At 44.0% G+C, this 6,000-nt stretch overlaps 4 non-coding genes across 4 annotated transcripts; all 4 read right to left on the bottom strand.

The window, feature by feature from the left end:
• Positions 1–866: 866 nt before the first annotated feature.
• On the bottom strand, positions 867–939 carry Trnar-ucu (transfer RNA arginine (anticodon UCU)). Its single transcript has one exon. It is a non-coding gene; the product is annotated as a tRNA-Arg (tRNA).
• Positions 940–2,169: 1,230 nt separating this feature from the next.
• Positions 2,170–2,242, bottom strand: Trnar-ucu (transfer RNA arginine (anticodon UCU)). The gene has a single exon. It is a non-coding gene; the product is annotated as a tRNA-Arg (tRNA).
• Positions 2,243–3,470: 1,228 nt separating this feature from the next.
• On the bottom strand, positions 3,471–3,543 carry Trnar-ucu (transfer RNA arginine (anticodon UCU)). Its single transcript has one exon. It is a non-coding gene; the product is annotated as a tRNA-Arg (tRNA).
• A 1,228-nt stretch (positions 3,544–4,771) lies between these two features.
• On the bottom strand, positions 4,772–4,844 carry Trnar-ucu (transfer RNA arginine (anticodon UCU)). The gene has a single exon. It is a non-coding gene; the product is annotated as a tRNA-Arg (tRNA).
• Between the last annotated feature and the right edge of the window lie 1,156 nt (positions 4,845–6,000).

Here is a 6,000-nt window from a genome sequence, read left to right as displayed (position 1 = left end):
TTTTGACTTTGGTTGACTGCTGTGTCACAGCCGGTCCCCATCATATGTATACACTCCAACGGACGTGTGTGCCCTGTTAGCACATTTACCAGGAACGTTAGCTGCATCACCTCCCTGGCAATTTCATGCCGTCCTCGAAGCGTCAGCCATTGCTTGGTGACAGTGTGTTTCGATGAGACGTGGACAGATGATGCATCTCTCTCGCCGTCAGTTATAGGCGGGAATCATACTTAATGTAGTTTTCTGCAAGCGTCAGCGGAGCGTCAGACATCTCTGTCTGGTCTTCTCCCTTCATGTATCCAGCAAGCCCCCTCCTGACAGTCTCCAGTAAAAGCCCCCTGTGCTGAAGCGAAAATTGCCGCCGTTTCTATAGATACAGAGTGCCATTGTTTAATGGGAACAGTTAAGGACCCATAGTACAATATCTTGTTGTGAAACAGTCTACTTTTCTCACTTGTGGCAGAGGAAACTGAAACCCTCTCACCTTGGGCTGGAAGAATTAAAGATCATGACTGGGATTACGTACATTGACTCGTGAAGTAATACAAACTTATTTCACTCTTCATTGTATTTGCTTCTGTACAAAATGTGCGTTCTATTGCTATATTTCTATCTGTAGGTAAAAATTGGGCATTGAAAGAAAATTTGATGTGAACAGGCACGTGAAGATATGGTTCCGTTTGTACAGCATTTACACATAACAGCGTCATGGATAACAGATCTACGAGAATTTTGCTTGTGTGTGTAAGGTCAACATATTTAAGCATAGAACTGAGGTCACAACAATTTTCACCTTTTGAAGACGCTTGTGGTTACCCATATGTCAATACCCATCTCGTGATCGGCACATATTTTTAAAAATTGCCCGTCCCTTGTGGGGATCGAACCCACGACCTTTGGATTAGAAGTCCAACGCGCTATCCTCTGCGCCAAAGGGACACTGTCCAAGCGACGGGCTCAGATGTCAGAGATTCTGCAAGACATGACCCGTGCTACAAGTCTCGCGTTACTTTTCTGATAGGCTTACTTTCATATTTCTCTGAAGCAATTACATCAAAGACTCATTATTTATGTAACAGACACGATACATCGCTCCGAATCGCTCTATTTACCATGGCCCTACTGATTGAAACACCTGCGTATTGACAGAGTTGCTCTGTACAATCGTAGTAACACAGTCCTGCTATTACATTCGCTCACGTGCGCTGCTTACAGATAAGTGGGAATTACGTTCTTTAGAACAGCATCCACTCACAAAGTGGTAAACGACACACTGGAAACACTGTATGATTAGTCACATTTTTTGACTTTGGGTTGACTGCTGTGTCACAGCCGGTCCCCATCATATGTATACACTCCAACGGACGTGTGTGCCCCTGTTAGCACATTTACCAGGAACGTTAGCTGCATCACCTCCCTGGCAATTTCATGCCGTCCCTCGAAGCGTCAGCCATTGCTTGGTGACAGTGTGTTTCGATGAGACGTGGACAGATGATGCATCTCTCTCGCCGTCAGTTATAGGCGGGAATCATACTTAATGTAGTTTTCTGCAAGCGTCAGCGGAGCGTCAGACATCTCTGTCTGGTCTTCTCCCTTCATGTATCCAGCAAGCCCCCTCCTGACAGTCTCCAGTAAAAGCCCCCTGTGCTGAAGCGAAAATTGCCGCCGTTTCTATAGATACAGAGTGCCATTGTTTAATGGGAACAGTTAAGGACCCATAGTACAATATCTTGTTGTGAAACAGTCTACTTTTCTCACTTGTGGCAGAGGAAACTGAAACCCTCTCACCTTGGGCTGGAAGAATTAAAGATCATGACTGGGATTACGTACATTGACTCGTGAAGTAATACAAACTTATTTCACTCTTCATTGTATTTGCTTCTGTACAAAATGTGCGTTCTATTGCTATATTTCTATCTGTAGGTAAAAATTGGGCATTGAAAGAAAATTTGAGTGAACAGGCACGTGAAGATATGGTTCCGTTTGTACAGCATTTACACATAACAGCGTCATGGATAACAGATCTACGAGAATTTTGCTTGTGTGTGTAAGGTCAACATATTTAAGCATAGAACTGAGGTCACAACAATTTTCACCTTTTGAAGACGCTTGTGGTTACCCATATGTCAATACCCATCTCGTGATCGGCACATATTTTTAAAAATTGCCCGTCCCTTGTGGGGATCGAACCCACGACCTTTGGATTAGAAGTCCAACGCGCTATCCTCTGCGCCAAAGGGACACTGTCCAAGCGACGGGCTCAGATGTCAGAGATTCTGCAAGACATGACCCGTGCTACAAGTCTCGCGGTTACTTTTCTGATAGGCTTACTTTCATATTTCTCTGAAGCAATTACATCAAAGACTCATTATTTATGTAACAGACACGATACATCGCTCCGAATCGCTCTATTTACCATGGCCCTACTGATTGAAACACCTGCGTATTGACAGAGTTGCTCTGTACAATCGTAGTAACACAGTCCTGCTATTACATTCGCTCACGTGCGCTGCTTACAGATAAGTGGGAATTACGTTCTTTAGAACAGCATCCACTCACAAAGTGGTAAACGACACACTGGAAACACTGTATGATTAGTCACATTTTTTGACTTTGGTTGACTGCTGTGTCACAGCCGGTCCCCATCATATGTATACACTCCAACGGACGTGTGTGCCCTGTTAGCACATTTACCAGGAACGTTAGCTGCATCACCTCCCTGGCAATTTCATGCCGTCCTCGAAGCGTCAGCCATTGCTTGGTGACAGTGTGTTTCGATGAGACGTGGACAGATGATGCATCTCTCTCGCCGTCAGTTATAGGCGGGAATCATACTTAATGTAGTTTTCTGCAAGCGTCAGCGGAGCGTCAGACATCTCTGTCTGGTCTTCTCCCTTCATGTATCCAGCAAGCCCCCTCCTGACAGTCTCCAGTAAAAGCCCCCTGTGCTGAAGCGAAAATTGCCGCCGTTTCTATAGATACAGAGTGCCATTGTTTAATGGGAACAGTTAAGGACCCATAGTACAATATCTTGTTGTGAAACAGTCTACTTTTCTCACTTGTGGCAGAGGAAACTGAAACCCTCTCACCTTGGGCTGGAAGAATTAAAGATCATGACTGGGATTACGTACATTGACTCGTGAAGTAATACAAACTTATTTCACTCTTCATTGTATTTGCTTCTGTACAAAATGTGCGTTCTATTGCTATATTTCTATCTGTAGGTAAAAATTGGGCATTGAAAGAAAATTTGAGTGAACAGGCACGTGAAGATATGGTTCCGTTTGTACAGCATTTACACATAACAGCGTCATGGATAACAGATCTACGAGAATTTTGCTTGTGTGTGTAAGGTCAACATATTTAAGCATAGAACTGAGGTCACAACAATTTTCACCTTTTGAAGACGCTTGTGGTTACCCATATGTCAATACCCATCTCGTGATCGGCACATATTTTTAAAAATTGCCCGTCCCTTGTGGGGATCGAACCCACGACCTTTGGATTAGAAGTCCAACGCGCTATCCTCTGCGCCAAAGGGACACTGTCCAAGCGACGGGCTCAGATGTCAGAGATTCTGCAAGACATGACCCGTGCTACAAGTCTCGCGTTACTTTTCTGATAGGCTTACTTTCATATTTCTCTGAAGCAATTACATCAAAGACTCATTATTTATGTAACAGACACGATACATCGCTCCGAATCGCTCTATTTACCATGGCCCTACTGATTGAAACACCTGCGTATTGACAGAGTTGCTCTGTACAATCGTAGTAACACAGTCCTGCTATTACATTCGCTCACGTGCGCTGCTTACAGATAAGTGGGGAATTACGTTCTTTAGAACAGCATCCACTCACAAAGTGGTAAACGACACACTGGAAACACTGTATGATTAGTCACATTTTTTGACTTTGGTTGACTGCTGTGTCACAGCCGGTCCCCATCATATGTATACACTCCAACGGACGTGTGTGCCCTGTTAGCACATTTACCAGGAACGTTAGCTGCATCACCTCCCTGGCAATTTCATGCCGTCCTCGAAGCGTCAGCCATTGCTTGGTGACAGTGTGTTTCGATGAGACGTGGACAGATGATGCATCTCTCTCGCCGTCAGTTATAGGCGGGAATCATACTTAATGTAGTTTTCTGCAAGCGTCAGCGGAGCGTCAGACATCTCTGTCTGGTCTTCTCCCTTCATGTATCCAGCAAGCCCCCTCCTGACAGTCTCCAGTAAAAGCCCCCTGTGCTGAAGCGAAAATTGCCGCCGTTTCTATAGATACAGAGTGCCATTGTTTAATGGGAACAGTTAAGGACCCATAGTACAATATCTTGTTGTGAAACAGTCTACTTTTCTCACTTGTGGCAGAGGAAACTGAAACCCTCTCACCTTGGGCTGGAAGAATTAAAGATCATGACTGGGATTACGTACATTGACTCGTGAAGTAATACAAACTTATTTCACTCTTCATTGTATTTGCTTCTGTACAAAATGTGCGTTCTATTGCTATATTTCTATCTGTAGGTAAAAATTGGGCATTGAAAGAAAATTTGAGTGAACAGGCACGTGAAGATATGGTTCCGTTTGTACAGCATTTACACATAACAGCGTCATGGATAACAGATCTACGAGAATTTTGCTTGTGTGTGTAAGGTCAACATATTTAAGCATAGAACTGAGGTCACAACAATTTTCACCTTTTGAAGACGCTTGTGGTTACCCATATGTCAATACCCATCTCGTGATCGGCACATATTTTTAAAAATTGCCCGTCCCTTGTGGGGATCGAACCCACGACCTTTGGATTAGAAGTCCAACGCGCTATCCTCTGCGCCAAAGGGACACTGTCCAAGCGACGGGCTCAGATGTCAGAGATTCTGCAAGACATGACCCGTGCTACAAGTCTCGCGTTACTTTTCTGATAGGCTTACTTTCATATTTCTCTGAAGCAATTACATCAAAGACTCATTATTTATGTAACAGACACGATACATCGCTCCGAATCGCTCTATTTACCATGGCCCTACTGATTGAAACACCTGCGTATTGACAGAGTTGCTCTGTACAATCGTAGTAACACAGTCCTGCTATTACATTCGCTCACGTGCGCTGCTTACAGATAAGTGGGAATTACGTTCTTTAGAACAGCATCCACTCACAAAGTGGTAAACGACACACTGGAAACACTGTATGATTAGTCACATTTTTTGACTTTGGTTGACTGCTGTGTCACAGCCGGTCCCCATCATATGTATACACTCCAACGGACGTGTGTGCCCTGTTAGCACATTTACCAGGAACGTTAGCTGCATCACCTCCCTGGCAATTTCATGCCGTCCTCGAAGCGTCAGCCATTGCTTGGTGACAGTGTGTTTCGATGAGACGTGGACAGATGATGCATCTCTCTCGCCGTCAGTTATAGGCGGGAATCATACTTAATGTAGTTTTCTGCAAGCGTCAGCGGAGCGTCAGACATCTCTGTCTGGTCTTCTCCCTTCATGTATCCAGCAAGCCCCCTCCTGACAGTCTCCAGTAAAAGCCCCCTGTGCTGAAGCGAAAATTGCCGCCGTTTCTATAGATACAGAGTGCCATTGTTTAATGGGAACAGTTAAGGACCCATAGTACAATATCTTGTTGTGAAACAGTCTACTTTTCTCACTTGTGGCAGAGGAAACTGAAACCCTCTCACCTTGGGCTGGAAGAATTAAAGATCATGACTGGGATTACGTACATTGACTCGTGAAGTAATACAAACTTATTTCACTCTTCATTGTATTTGCTTCTGTACAAAATGTGCGTTCTATTGCTATATTTCTATCTGTAGGTAAAAATTGGGCATTGAAAGAAAATTTGAGTGAACAGGCACGTGAAGATATGGTTCCGTTTGTACAGCATTTACACATAACAGCGTCATGGATAACAGATCTACGAGAATTTTGCTTGTGTGTGTAAGGTCAACATATTTAAGCATAGAACTGAGGTCACAACAATTTTCACCT

This window comes from Schistocerca serialis, chromosome 1, assembly GCF_023864345.2.
Source record: "Schistocerca serialis cubense isolate TAMUIC-IGC-003099 chromosome 1, iqSchSeri2.2, whole genome shotgun sequence".
In the NCBI taxonomy this organism is placed as follows: Eukaryota; Metazoa; Arthropoda; class Insecta; order Orthoptera; family Acrididae; genus Schistocerca; species Schistocerca serialis.
This window is presented reverse-complemented; position numbering and strand designations above follow the sequence as displayed.